Genomic DNA, 15,550 nt, shown 5'->3' with positions numbered 1-15,550 from the left:
CACGCAGGGTTCCCGACTCCACTCGCCCGTGGGTGAGTGCAGGGGTGTTTCTAGGCTGCTGGGACCGCGGGGATGCAGTTTTTGTCTCTCACGTGCCGGCAGGGCAGAAGGCATGGTGGCCCCGGAACACTGCCGTCTGTCCACACCAGGGGCCCAAACGACTTGGGCAGGGGAGAGAGGAGACGAGGAGGGGTCGGGTCGCGGGCTGAGGTCCCGCTGAGGAACGAGGGCCTAGGCGGACGTCTGGGGAAGCTGGCCTGCTGGGGAGGCAGGTGCCAGGTGCTGTAGGGACCGTCCCAGGACCTGCCAGCCGGCCAGTTGTGCTAAGTCCTCAAGTGTGCGGTGACTCGTTACAGAGGCAGCTGGACACTCAGGCCTGCGGTGGGTTTTAATTTTAGTCATGTATCTCGGGGTGGATTTAGTTTGTGCTTTCCTTTCCGGTAAGTGAGCATGCTGAAGGAGCCACTCCCATATTGAGACGTCTGCTCAAATCCATGGCGCGTTTCTATTTTTATTATTTTTAAAGAAGATTTATTTATCTGAGAGGCAGAGTTAAGGGGGGAGGGGTGAGGAGAGAGAGAGAGAGAAGTCTTCTGTCCACTGGTTCACTCCCCAAAGGGCCACAGCTGCCGGGGCTGGGCCAGGCTGAAGCCAGGAGCAGGAGCTTCTTCCATGTCTCCCATGTGGGCGCAGGGTCCAAGCACTTGGACCGTCCTCCGCTGCTTTCCCAGGCTATTAGCAGGGAGCTGGATTGGATGCGGAGCAACTGGGCCATGACCCAGTCGTCATGGGATGCTGGCCCCTCGGGAGGAGGTTTAACCTCTGACTATGCCACAGCGCTGACCCCGGTGCATTCTAATTGGGTTGTCTGTGTATTTTTTAGTTGTTTAAGAGTTCTTTATATGATGGGGGTCTTCAAAAAGTTCATGGAAATACAAATTATATAAAAATATGCATGGGTTTCGAATATTTTTACACGCAAATAAACTTTTAAAATTTATTTAAAAGGAAGAGAAGAAGAGAAATCTTTCATCTGCTGGTTTATTCCTCAGATACACACAGTGTTCAGGATCTAAGAGCCTGGAATTCAAACTGGGTCTCCCATGTGGGTGGCAGGGACCAAGTACTTTAGCCGTCACATGAGCAGGGAGGTGGAGTAGAGACTGGAGCGAGGACTGGAACCCTGGGTACTCTGATACGGGGTGCAGGTGTCCCCACTGTGCCAAACACCTGCTCCCAAACTTACCCTTAAATTCCACTTCCCCACAAATGTTTGGGTGTACTCTCATGTGTTGTGGCTACAAAGCCTTTGTTAGCATATAAATTGGGACTGTTTCCCCCAAGCACTTGGGTTGCCATTTAATTTCTTAATGATGTCTTTTGGAGGGCAGAAGCTTTTTCTCTAATTATTTACTTATCAATTTTTCTTTCTTACTTGAGAGGCAGAGGTAAAGAGGAAGAAAGGGAGAAAGACTGATGAGAAAAAGAGAGCAGGGCCGGCACTGTGGTGTAGAGGGTAAAACCGCCACCTGAGGTGCGGGCATCCTATATGGGCGCCGGTTTGAGTCCCGGCTGCTCCTCTTCCCATCCAGCTCTCTTCTATGGCCTGGGAAGGCAGTAGAAGATGGCCCAAGTGCTTGGGCCCCTGCTCCTGCATGGGAGACCCAGAAGCAGCTCCTGGCTCCTGGCTCCTGGCTCCTGGCTCCTGGCTTCGGATCTGCACAGCTCCGGCCATTGTGGCCATTTGGGGAGTGAACCAGCAGATGGAAGACCTCTCTCTCTCTCTGCCTCTCATTCTTTCTCTGTGTAACTCTGCCTTTCAAGTAAATAAATAAATCTTTAAAAAAGAGAGAGAGAGAGAGTTCTTATCCTTTGGTTCACTCCTCAACTGCTTGCAACAGCTAAGGCTGGGATGCGCCGAAGCAGGGAGCTGGGAATTCGTTCTTGGTCTCCACGTGGACCTCCCCATTGAGCCGCACCTGCTGCATTAGCAGGAAGCGGGAGTCCAGGCACTCTGTTAGGACACAGGTGTCCCACCGGCATCCCAACCACGAGCCCAAATGCCCACTCCTTAGGTTTTAAATTTCAATAAAATCTAATGTTTCAGTGCTTATTTTTTTTTTTTTTGGAGGGAGGGCTTTATCTAAGAAAACTGTGCCCATTCCCCAATGGCAGAAACTTGAGTTTGTGTGTTCTTCTACAAACTCTAGTTTCAGCTTTAAATTTTACTTGCTAAAAACCTTTCTGCCAGCGCTGAGAGGCTGTGTTGGAAGCCAGAGGCTCTGCTGGCCCCTGCAGAGTCTTCCTGGGCAGCCTGAGGCCTCTCCCCGTGGGTGCTGGGTGCCGAGGCTGGGGCTTCCATGGCCCTCACTGGGAGAGAGGCTGGGTGAGAAATCATGTCCTCCTGCCCCCTGCTCATCCTGACTCCCAGCCAGGCAGAAGCTCACTGCCTGGTGACGCCCAGCAGGCCAGCTTCCCCAGATGTCCACCACACAGGCAGGGCTACTCACCTGCAACACCACACCAGCGTGGTCGGTCTGGGAGGCGCGGTCCTGTCTCACAGAGACCTCGGGAGCTCTCCCACCAGTGGCACAGCTTCCTGGCCCCCCCTTTTGCTGGCAAACGTGGCTTCTCCAGAGGCAGAGTGCACTGGCCATGCCACATTGACACTTCCTCTTCACTTCCCACGGGGCCAGAGACTCCAGCACCGTCTGTGTCTCCAGCGCCCTGGGTCACTTCTGTAGCAAGCAGAGGCCACCGACTGGCCCAAGTTTGTAGCAAAACGCAGAGAATGCATGACGATGTCCTGGGAAGTCACAGAGGTCACCTCCGTACAGCTATGACCCTGCAAAGCAGGTGTGCACACATATGTACGTGCACAAACACAGATGCACACAGTACATGCTGAAACACACAAGCACACATGCACACATGTACATGCAGACACAACCATGCATGTCTACACGCTTGTGCACACACAAATCCCCATGCACAGACATGCATCCCTGTGCACACAAGCACATTACACACTCATGCCTGCACATGTCCACTCAGCCCTGCCCCCGGGCCTGACGAGGTCCCTCTCCCGACAGTGACATGGTGTGTGGTTTGCTGGTTGAGACGGGAGAGGCAGCAACAGTGGGAGCTGGCGTGGGAGGAGGGGATTTCACACTAACTGCTGCCTTTCTCGCCGGTTTGTCAGCTCCCAGAGAGCAGGTGTGGGCCTGACCCTGGGGCCCCGCCCACCCCCACCTGGGGCTGTCGCAGAACTGCCCTGCCTTGTTTATCCCTGGCGTCCGGCGTCGCACTGCTGGGGGCCGGTGGCGCTCAACAGCTGGCACAGGAGCGACCACTGGGACCCTGGCTGGCCTGGGCGGCTCAGCAGAAATGCACTTTCTCACGGTGTGCGTGGCGAACACCCGAGATCAAGGTGTGGTGAGGGGCCCCTGAGTGGCAGCACTCACTGCGACACAGAAGTTCCCAGCGGCTGTTTCGCTGCCTTGTCCTGGGTTCACACATGTTCTAATGCCCATTCGTTTCATTTCATTCATCATTCGCCTGTTTTTCAACAGTTGTTCAGTGTGCTCTCAGGGAACTCACATTTTGGGGGGGACAATGAAAAAGCAAAGGAACAGGTAGTGTTGAGTTTTGCAGTAAAAGTACAAATGGGTGACAGCAAGAAGTATTTAAGGTGGAACCCAGGTGACAAGCAGCAGCCAGCCAGGTGAACATCTCTGGAGACAGGAGTCCAGGCAGAAGGGACAGTGGTGCAGAACTTTGAAAATACAGTGTCTTTGGCCAGCAGCTGTATCAGAATATGCAGCAAGAACACCGAGAGACCAATTGATCAATCACTAGAAGATAGAGCTAATAGATAGATGATAGATGATAAACGGATAAAGATAGATGGATGGCTAGCTGATAACGATAGATAAATGGATATCCATATACCTAGATGATAAATGAATATGCACAGATGATAGATTATGTAGGTGATATACAGACAGATGGATGAGGAATGATAGGTGATGGTAAAGACACGATGTACAGACGAAGACAGACATAGATGATACATAGACGGATGATAGATATGTGTAGACATAGACATGGTAGGTAATACAGATACATAGATGAAGATGGTCGATAGATGCATCGATAGAAGAGAACAAATGATGACAAATGGATGACGATAGATTATGGGTGAGGGATGAACAGACAGTTGTGTTGCTGCTTAAAGCAGCAATGACAGTAAGTGGTGTAGTTATCTGCCGACAGGAATTTGTTAAATGCTCTGTGGTGCGCCCATAAGCACAGCAATGTTATTCTTGCTGAAGAACGAGCTGGTCTCTGCATGCTGACATGAAAAGATCCCTGAGACGCGTGTATAGTGCATCAGGTCATGTCATGCACACGCTTGTTCTGTCTTTTTAATGATTTATTTTATTTATTTAAAAGAGTTACAGAGAGAAGTAGAGACAGAGAGAGGTCTTCACCCATTGGTTCACTCCCCAGATGGCTACGACGGCCAGAGCTCAGCCAATCCAAAGCCAGGAGGAGTTTCTTCTGGGTCTCCCACACGGGTGCAGGGGCCCAAGCACTTGGGCCACCTTCCACTGCTTTCCCAGGCACATTAGCAGGGAGTTGGGTCACAAGTGGAGCAGCCAGGACTTGAACCGGTGCCCATATGGGATGCTCGCTCTCTCTATAGGTCGAAGTGTTAACCCGCTGCGCCACAGCACCGAACCCCATGCACACGCTTCTAAACTGCCGTTCAGCTGACTCCTGACCCTGCTCTGGGTGCTGACTGCTGCCAGCCGCACCGCCTGCCACTGCTCCCGGGTCTCCACGTGCCGTGTGGTTGCAGCATCAGAGCTTCGTTATGGTAAAACTTTCTCTGCCTCCCCGCTGCCGACCGCGCCTTAGAATGGGTTTATAGAGGGGGGATCTGGGTCGCAGATGGCCTTCGGCTTTCGATGTTGTCCACTTCCAGGGTAGAGTGGGGGTCACGATGGGCCCTGCCATGGCCAGTGCGCCAGTGTCCTCGCGTGCTGTGCAGTCTGCCGTGTGATGAGTGCAGGCAGCGCACGTCGTCACCGTGGGCATTTCCTTGGCCGCTGGCGAGGCCAGTTCTGCGATGGGCTGCTGGCCGTGTGTTTGTTCTCGTGTGAATTGTTCCTGTCATTTCCCCCTTTCCTCGGATATTTGTGGATTCAGGGAGACAGAAGTATCTCCCTATATACTTGCAAACAGTTTTTTGTGATTTGTCATTTTGTTTTACATGTTTTGTTTATTCTTTTTTTTCCTAAAGATTTATTCATTTGAAAGTCAGAGTTACAGAGAGGCAGAGGTAGAGAGAGCAAGAGAGGTCTTTCATCCGCTGGCTTACTCCCCAATTGGCTTCAATGGCTGGAGCTGCGCCAGTCTGAAGCCAGGAGCCAGGAGCTTCCTGCAGGTCTCCCACGTGGGTGCAGGGGCCTAAGGACTGGGCCATCCTCCACTGCTTTCCCAGGCCACAGCAGAGAGCTGGATCAGAAGTGGAGCTGCCAGGTCTCGAACAGGAGTCTACATGGGATGCCGGCACTGCAGGCGGCAGCTTCACCCACTACGCCACGGCCTTGACCCCTCGTTTATTCTTACATACACCTGCTGCTACAACTTTTTGAGAGGTTGATTCTGATGTACTTCACGGGTGTCTTTAATGTCTGCTGTGAATGGCCGTTTGTCGTTGCATGTTTGGGTTTGCTACCCGTGGTTGAGGCGAGGTGTTACTATCTGTGTGTTGGTCCTGTGGCTGGCAGCTGTCAACTGTCCCCTTAGTCTGATTTTCTTTTGCAGGAGGTCCTCTCTGGTTTGCAAGGTGGACAGTCACATCGGCAGCCAGTGGCCCTGGTCTCGCCTCTCCTTCCCCTGGGGCCCTGCACACTTCCGTGACGAAGGGCGGGGCGGGAAGCCCCTTCCTCACTGTCAGACTGGCACTGACAGCCGGGTTTTCCACCCTGTTCAGTCGCAAGCTAAGGAAGCGGCTTCTGCCCTGCAGTTTGCTAATTTCTGTCAGATCCCTGCTGTCCCCGCGACTGGGAGCCCAGCTTGGCTCTCACTGCCTCATCTGGGAGCCCCACTGCTGGTTCTAAGCCAGGATCCCTACAAGACCGTTCCTTGTAAATTTCATACATGCTTTTTTTAGTCCTAAATTTTTTCTAACAATGGTGGTTACCACCTAAATTTTCACTCTTAAACAAATAAGCGGAAAAAGAGCTCAATTAACCAGGAAACATCAACAAAGAAGAGTTCTTGAGCTCCAAGGTGAGAGCCAGGCCCCAGGGAACAATTTCTCACCACAGCTGGAGGAGGGGTTTCAGCCGCAGGGCACCTCTCTGCTCCTGCGAGCTGTTGGCATTTCCAGGCTTGCTTTCCTCTGTTCCGTGTTTTATTAAAAGAATCTCCTAAGCCCATCGTAGCGACCTCCAGTACGTGCTCAGCTCAGCCTCCGCGATCGGAGCACCCCAAACCCAGCAGGCCAGCAGGAATCAGACAAGCCCAAGGCAGTCCTCGTCCTCGGGCATCGCCCTGGCAAGAGGAGGGAGAGGCACGGACAGACAGGCGTGCAGAGCTCCTCGGGAGCTGTAGCTGGGAGCTCAGGAGGCGGGGCGGCCCAGGCTACCGTCTGGCTGTCCACAGAGGGCCAGGACCGCCTCCCTGCGGGCAGCCATGCTGCCGGGCCACTCCTGACTCCGCCCCTCCACAAATGCAGACAGATGACCAACCTCTTGCCCTGACCTCTGAAGAGGTCCTCTCAGTGTTACGGGGCCAGATCCCGAGTCTGTCCCGCTGATGCCGTGCTGCGTGTCCGGGTGATCTGTCTGGGCAGCCACCCGGCCTCCATCCATCGGGTCCACCAGGTGCAGGTCCTAAGGGTTATCCTCAGCACTTTCGCCATTATTTCAAAGCAAGTGAAATTCCCATTTGCCTGTGCCTGTGCCTGCTCGGAGTCTCGGCGGCACAGAGACCCGCGAGGTTTGGTGTGAAGTGGAGTCGCTGCCCACGCTCTCTCTCCACGCCGTCTTCTGTGCTGGCCCGAGCTTCCCCCTCTCTCGGCGCTCTCTTCTACTCACCAGCGTTTTTTCTAAATAATATGCACTTTTCCCTTGGACCACTTGGCATCGTCTGTTGATCTGTTGACTTCAGTACAGATCAAAGTTTGCTCCCGCAGATTCATCGGTAGTAGCCCCTCCTGAGTTCAGGGGGCTCCGTGGAAGGCTCTTTAAGACCAGGCTCGGACGCTTCCCGCCCAGGCGACCCCGAGCCCGGCAGAACCTGTGCGCACCCAGTGTTTGTGACAGGTGCAGATTTCGGAACACCACTCGGCTGCCTGACCCCGAATTGCAGCCGTGGCGCCTAGAGTGGACTTTGTCTCAGCTCCAGGGTGGCTGCCCCTCTGCTCTTTCCTGTCAGCGTGGAAAGAGCCGACGGACGTCAGCCAGCTCAGATTTGGGGCAAGGAGCAGAACCTGCCCCGCAGGCGAGAGTGAGGCCTGGGAGGGCCCGGAGGCAGCAGGGCTGCACTTGTGACTGTGGCCGTACGGGGCCTCGGGTGGGTGCCAGCCCTGGAAGAGAAGTCGGGCGGCAAATTCGCAGCAGCTCCGCTGGCTGCTAATTCTCAGACTTAACATAAAAACCTGACTTCTCCCCGCACCTCAGGACTGCCTGCCTGCACCCCTCCCTTCTCTCTCCCAGCCTGTAATTTACCCGAAGTGTGGATTGGCTCCAAATGGAAACTTTTTTGGAAAAGAAGCGGATGTGAAGCTGCTGGGGCCCATTGGTTGCTGTGGAAACCCGCTGCCGCCAGGCCTGAATGCTTGCTCACGTCCAGTTCCTTTGGGCCTGCCCTGGCACCGGCTGGGCCTGGGCTCTGCATCCTCTCTGTCCCCATTTCCAGCATCCGGCCGTGGGCACCCACCCCAGCGGGTCTCCTGGCAGGCCGGCAGGGCGGGGACGGGACGTTTCCTTCTGACCTGTCCTGCTGCCGCCCTCCCGGCCCAGAGACCAGGGAGCAGCGGGTGTTTCCACGCGTGAGAGGCCTCAGCTTCCTCCCGCGATTCACTCCTCCCGTGCTGTCCCCAGACGGCACTGCTGTCTTGTGGGACTGCGGGGTTTGCCGTCACCCTATTTGGAACAGGGCAGAGCAGCAGAGTCCAGTTGTCCTCATACTTTTTGCTTCCAGCACCGGTGAGAGTGGCTGGAACAACCAGCCTGTCAGAGGTGGTCACTGGGCCAGGGCAGGAATGACTCACGCTCTGTGTGAACCCCGGGTCTCTCCAACTCCTCCAGCTGCTGACTGCATCTCCAGGCCTCCCCTGGTCACTCCTCCCACACGCAAGTCCCTGCCCCCTTATTCGCGTTGGCCCCTGGGCCCTGAGTGCACCAGGCCCTGTGTTCTCTCATCTTCATGCACAGTTCCTGGAACAGGCCTGGCAGTTGTCTGCCTTGGGGCCCCTGCACCCCAGGTTCCTGTGTCTGAAACGCCTTCGCCTGGATTCCCACGTGCGTAATTCCCACTTCTGCCCAGCACTTTGCACTTCATAAATATTTGTTCACCTGATCAAAGAAGAGGCCAGCGCCGCGGCTCACTAGGCTAATCCTCCACCTGCGGCACCGGCACACCGGGTTCTAGTTCAGTCGGGGCACCGGATTCTGTCCCGGTTGCCCCTCTTCCAGGCCAGATCTCTGCTGTGGCCCGGGAGTGCAGCGGAGGATGGCCCACGTGCTTGGGCCCTGCACCCCATGGGAGACCAGGAGGAAGCACCTGGCTCCTGGCTTCGGATCAGCTCGATGTGCCAGCCGCAGTGCACCAGCCACAGCACACTGGCCGCGGCGGCCACTGGAGGGTGAACCAACAGCAAAGGAAAACCTTTCTCTGTCTCTCTCTCTCTCACTGTCCACTCTGCCTGTCAAAAAAAAAAAAAAAAGAGATAAAAAAATTGAAAATATTTATGGACGAATGAAAATGAAAACACACGCACCAGAACTCAGGGGAGGCAGCAACAGCGATGCTAAGGGAAATGCAGCATTCAGGCGAGTTCTGCATCGCAGAATGGAGGAGTCTCAAGTCAGCCACCAACTTGACGAACTAAAACCAAAGCTACCACAAGGTAGGAAGTGAGAGCGGAGATAAGTGAACCAGACACCGGAAAAACAATAGGAAATCAGTGAACCAAAAGCTGGTTCTTTGAAAAGATCAACAAAACTGACAAACCCTTAGCTCTAAGGACTACGGGAAAAAAACTCAGATTACTAAAATCATGAATGAAAGTGAGGACATGAATGCCAATTCTACAGAAATAAAAAAGATTAGAATACTATTAATAATTATATGCTATAAAACTGGATAATGTATATGAAATTAACAGATTCCTAACAGCATAAACATACCAAGACTAATCATGTTTCAACAACAGAAAATTATATATATGTAATCTAATTAATAAGGAGATCATAGAAGGAGATTCGGTACTCAAAAAAATCTCCCAATAAAGTAAAGCTCTGGACCTGAGGGCATCACTGGTAAATCTACCCAACATTGGCAGAAAAACTAACATCAGCCCTTCTCAGACAGCTCAGAGACATCTAGAGGGAAGGGGCACTTCCCTCATCTCTGAGGCCAGCCTTACCCTGAAAGCCAAAGACACTGCAAGAAGAGATCCCAGACCAGCATCCTATGGACACTGATGAAAAATCCTCAACAAGACCCAGCAGACTGAAAGCAACAGTATGTTAACAGGATTTTTCACCACAGCCAAGAGGGCTTATTTTTGGAATGCAAGGATGGTTCGCCATCTGACACATCAATATAATACATCACTTTAACAGAGTGAAGGAGAAAAACATAATCACCTTACTAATGCCAAAAATTTTGACAAAATTTAACATCTTTCATGACAGCAACACTCAGTAAGCAAGACTAGGAGGAAGCTCCTGAACATAGCAGAAGTTAGAAAACCCCACAGTGAACACCGTGCTTGGTGGTGAGAGACGGAAAGCTGTCCCTCAAAGAGGAGGAACAAGGCAGGTGCATCTGCTTTCACCACTTCTGATCAACACAGGGACCGGCATTCTGGCCACAGCAATTAAGCAAGAAGAAGAAGTACAGGGATCAAATCGGAGAAGAAGCAAAATCATCTGTTTGTAGATTACTTGATGCTGTGTGTAGAAAACTCTTAAGATTCCACCCAAAATTGTCAGACCTATTGAGTGAACGCAACAAAAAAAATGAAGGTTTCAAAGTCAACACACAAAAACTAGTTGCATTTCTATACACCAATAATGAACAGTAATAAAGGGAAATTATAAAAATAATTTCATTTATGATAGCACCAGAGTCTAATACTTAAAAATTTACTAAACCAAGGATGTGAAAGTCCTGTACAATGAAAACTATGAACAGTGACGAAAACAAGATAAAAATGAGTGGAAACACCTGCCGTGTTTTGGATTGGAGACGTTGCTGTCGCAGTTGTCAGCAGTGCCCAAAGTGATCTGCCCATCAAATGCTATCTCTGCCCAAACCAGTGACGTTTTTGCAGAAATAGGGAAACTCATTTTAAAACTTGTGTGGAATATCAAGGGGCTCTTAGTAGCCACACAGTCTTGGAAAAGAAGATCAAAGCTGGAGAACCCACATTTCCTGATGGCGAAACTGCTTGCTCGGAGAATCAGAAAAGTGTGGTGTTGGCCGCAGAGACAGAGCAGTGGAAAAGGGCAGAGTCCAGGATAAACCCTCACACCGTGGTAAAATGACTCTTGACAAGGCCGCCAGGAACTTTGGGGGACATTTTTCAACAAGCAGTGCTGCGAAAACTGGATGTCTGTATGTGAAAGAAGGAAGTTAGCCCCTTACCTAATATATTCAAAGTGTAACTCAAGATAAATCGAAGTCCTAAATGTGATTCTTCCAACTGCGAAACTCTAAAAAGGAAGCATAGGGAAAATCTTCCTTACGTTGGGTCTGGCAGTGATTTCTTGGCTATGACACGGAAAGGAGAGCAGAAGCAGTAAAAGGAGGAGTGGAGAACCTGGACTCTCCTGAAAGTTTCAAAATTTGTGCATTAAATGTGCATAGTAAAATGGCAACCTACAGAATGGGAGAAAATATTTGCAAATTGTGTATCCCACAGGGGTTGATATTCAGAATACATAAAGAACACATAAAACTCAACAATAGCAACAAACCCCAAAAATCAAATTCAAAATGGGTAAAAGACTTGAATAGATGATTCTCCAAAAAGCTATAAGTAGCCAATAAGCACATGAAGGAGATGTTCAATGTTGCCATTCATTAGAGCAATGCAAATAAAACCTACAGAGAGATCCACCCAAAACAACCAGGCCGGCTACTCTCAAACAAAACAAAGCAAAACAAATGGGAGAACTTGGAACCTGTGTACACTGTTGGTGGGAACGTAGAAAACTACTCGCTGTGAAAAACAGTATGGAAGTTTCTGAAAAAATTAAAAATAGAATCAACATATGATTCAGCAATCCCACTTCTGGGTAAACAGCCCAAGACTTGGGAGTAGGGAGTTGCATCACTGTTCTAATACAGCCATTTCACAGCACTGGACCCAGGGCCAACATTGTCTACCATCAGATGAGTGGGCCAGCATATGTGCCCTCTGAATAAGTGGAATATTATTCAGTCACAAACACGCAGGGAATTCTGACGTACGTAGAGTCATGGATGAGAGCGCAGGACGTTACAGTCAGTAAAATAAGCAGTCCATGAAGACAGAAACGGATAGGTGGTCTGAATAGTCAAAATCATAGCAAAGAAATAGATTTGGGGCTCCCAGGGACAGGGGTGGGGGCAAAATGGGTACAGAGTTTTCAGTTTTATGAAGAGAGACACAGAGGTGGATTTTGGGTGGCTACACAATATTTTAAATGTGGTTAATACCACTGAACTGAACACTTAAGCATAGTTAAATAACAAATTTTATATTACATATTTCCTACCATAATAAAAATCATAAATTTTTGAAAGTTGTATTTGAGGGGTGTAGAGAGAAGCAGAGAGGTGTAGGAAGTTGGTTCACTCCTCTAATTCTTCCAATGGCTGGGCTGGGCCGTGGCCAGAGCTGGGTACCTGGAACGCCATCAGGGTGTCCCACGTGAGTGGCAGGGGTCCTATGACCAAAGCCATCTCCCCTGCCTCCCTGGGCTGGGGTCTGTACTGACAGGAAGTCAGAAGCAGGAGCTGGAGCCACAGCGAGCAGCTGAACTCCGTGGTCTGGGATATGAGGGTCTTAACAGGGGCCTCAACCTCTAGGCCACGTGCCTGCCTCCCCACATAATGATTTTTAAAAAAGAATTCACCATGTCAGTTAACAGATGACAAACTTGCAAAAAAGAGAAAAGTACGTAAGAGAAAAGCAATTTTAGAGGCCTCTCAAGCATTTTAGAAAAAGACACATTCAGGTTTTGACCATGGAGTCACTGACTGAATGATTAATAATGTTGACTGTCGTGGTTCTGAATGCGACGTGTTGTCCTGGGCTGTGTCCGGGAGCAGGACTCTGAATGGAGTGTGTAGTCGAGTTGATGGTATTGCACCAGTTTTCCTCAAAGTTCTGTGGTTGGGTAAGATGTTAGCATTTTAAAAATATGGGTGAAGAGTTGGAAAAAAACAAGGAATGAAAGTGGAAGCGACTGGGCCCACAGGGCTCTGAGCAGAAATCTTTATGGCACAGAACAGCAAAGAATGTGACCTCACTGAAGAGAAGCCACCGGGAACCTCAGAACTCAGCAGGAAACGCACGGGGAGGTCAGGGAGGGGCTTCCCCTGGGCGGGGGTGGCTCCCCGCCTGGATGGACGCCCGCTGCAGGTTGCCCGGAGGCGGCTTTACAGGAACTGGAAGGGCTGGGTGGTGAAAACAGCCTTTGGTGGAGCGAGGTCCTGCCTGCCGACTACAGTTCTGGAAAGTTTCTGAACCTGGGGCTCTGCCAGTGCCAGGCCGCCCGTCGGCCTGCCGCAAACAGCCTGGGGGACAGAAAAACCGGCTGACCACAAGCCCAGCACCCAGAGCTCCAGGGATGGGCGCTCTGGGCTGCAGCGCAAGGACCAGGCTGTGCAGGCGGGTGAGAGCTCGGGGAGCGCAGCCTGAACAACACTGGCGGCAGCAGGCAGCTGCTGGCCCTCGTTGAGGTGCAAATCCGAAGGCTGGCAAACGGGTCAGACTTCAAACCCTGGGCCAGTTCCCCTGGGGGCCCCTTCTCCCCTGGAGCACAGGCCCCCGCTGTGTGGAGCCTGCCGCCTTTTTCTTGGTCAGCTCCCTGCCCCTGTCTCTTTAGATGAGGCCCGCAGTGTCGCCCACGCTGAGCGCCGAGCAGTAGCTGCACCTCGCTGTGTGCATGGGCACAGGTGCGGGCCTCGAGAGCCGGTGTCTGCCGCGGGCTTGGGGGCCACGTGTGTGGTCTCCCTTGCCCGAGATGGATGGGCGTGGCCACTGGCCAGTGAAGCTTTGTGCGACCTTCACGTGCCATGGAATGCCATTCTTTCCATCTTCTCCGGTAAGTCAGGTAAATCCAGCAGCCCACAGGAATGCAGAGGCCGCCGACATGGCCTGCTCAGCGGCGGCTCCCGAGCCCTGGAGATGTTGACAGCATGGCACAGAGCCAAGACGTAGCACAAGCAATGCAGGACGGCTTGTTCACAGCCGTGTGGATTGCGTGCTGCAGCCGTGACGTGTTGGATATGCGCCTTCCAATGCATTTCTGTTCCCTGCTTCCTTCTCCTGGATTGACTCATGCTGTCTGCCGCGCAGCAACGTGGCCGACGGGGTCCCTGGCCGCGCCCCTGGGCTCCCAGCTGCCGCATCCCAGGCGAGCAAGGGGCTCCACAGGGCCCAGGAGGCCCAAGTCAGAGGAGCCTCCGGCTTGTCATGTCTGCACGCGTGTTTTAGAGACCTGCCGTGTGCTGCTCCGATCTGCCTCCTGGCATTTGGGGCACTGCCGGACCACCCGAGCCCACTCCCACTAACCCGTGGGCAGTGGTGTGGCCCCAAGTCCTGTGGCCGCTCAGCCCTGGCGTTCCCAGCTGTGCACAGAGGGGGACGGTGAACTTGCACTCAAAGGGGGAACTGTGAGGTTTTGAAGCTTACTCTGGACAAAATGCCCCTGTGTGGCACCTCCAGGCCTGCACCGAGGCTTGTGAGCCCGGCAGCCGGCACAGAGGCCATTTGCCCAAGTGGCAGAATGTTTGGGTGGGGGAGGGTGGGGCGGGAGCCCCCGGGGAGAACGCCGGAGGACAGCCCTGAGCAGCTGTCTGCTTACACCCCTCTGCCTTCCCAGCTGCTGCCGAAGCTCCAGGGGCCCCGTGGCCACACAGACGCTGCAAACCCCGTGTCTTGGGTGGTGCCCCTGCTCGGGCAGAAGCCCCTGGACCTCTCGTCTCAGAAGCTGTGTCTTCCACTCAGCGGCTTCCCCCTAGAAAATGCAGCTCTGCACAGAAGTGGACACATGAGAATGAACTTTAAACAAATTTGTTTATTGTCTCCTCTCAGGGAGGGGAGGCAGAGAGCTTGCATCTGCTGGTTCACTCCCCCAAGTTCCTGAGATGGCCAGGGGTCAGCCAGGCCAAAGCCCGGAGCTGAGAACTCCACCCAGGCCTCCTACGTGGGTGGCAGGGGCCGGTGCCACCCCAGGGTGCGCATCAGCAGGAAGCTGGAGTCAGGAGCGGGAGGTGGGAACTGAGCCCAGGCTTCCTGATGCCAGACGAAGGCCTAATGCCACCCGAACAGCTGGATTTGCAAGTCCCTGTGTATGTGAGAGGCCCGGCCAGGTGTGAAGTCCCTGTGTGTGAGAGGCCCGGCCAGGTGTGAAGTCCCTGTGTATGTGAGAGGCCCGGCCAGGTGTGAAGTCCCTGCGTATGTGAGAGGCCTGGCCAGGTGTGAAGTCCCTGTGTGCGAGAGGCCTGGCCAGGTGTGAAGTCCCTGTGTGTGAGAGGCCCGGCCAGATGTGAAGTCCCTGTGTGTGAGAGGCCTGGCCAGGTGTGAAGTCCCTGTGTATGTGAGAGGCCCGGCCAGGTGTGAAGTCCCTGTGTATGTGAGAGGCCCGGCCAGGTGTGAAGTCCCTGTGTGTGAGAGGCCCGGCCAGGTGTGAAGTCCCTGTGTATGTGAGAGGCCCGGCCAGGTGTGAAGTCCCTGCGTATGTGAGAGGCCTGGCCAGGTGTGAAGTCCCTGTGTGCGAGAGGCCTGGCCAGGTGTGAAGTCCCTGTGTGTGAGAGGCCCGGCCAGATGTGAAGTCCCTGTGTGTGAGAGGCCTGGCCAGGTGTGAAGTCCCTGTGTATGTGAGAGGCCCGGCCAGGTGTGAAGTCCCTGTGTATGTGAGAGGCCCGGCCAGGTGTGAAGTCCCTGTGTGCGAGAGGCCCGGCCAGGTGTGAAGTCCCTGTGTGTGAGAGGCCCGGCCAGGTGTGAAGTCCCTGTGTGTGAGAGGCCCGGCCAGGTGTGAAGTCCCTGTGTGTGAGAGGCCCGGCCAGGCATGCAAATCCCCCGTGTGTG

The sequence above is a fragment of the Oryctolagus cuniculus genome, chromosome 13, assembly GCF_051225735.1.
Source record: "Oryctolagus cuniculus isolate XC-2025 breed Fujian yellow rabbit chromosome 13, ASM5122573v1, whole genome shotgun sequence".
Taxonomy (NCBI): Eukaryota; Metazoa; Chordata; class Mammalia; order Lagomorpha; family Leporidae; genus Oryctolagus; species Oryctolagus cuniculus.
This window is presented reverse-complemented; position numbering follows the sequence as displayed.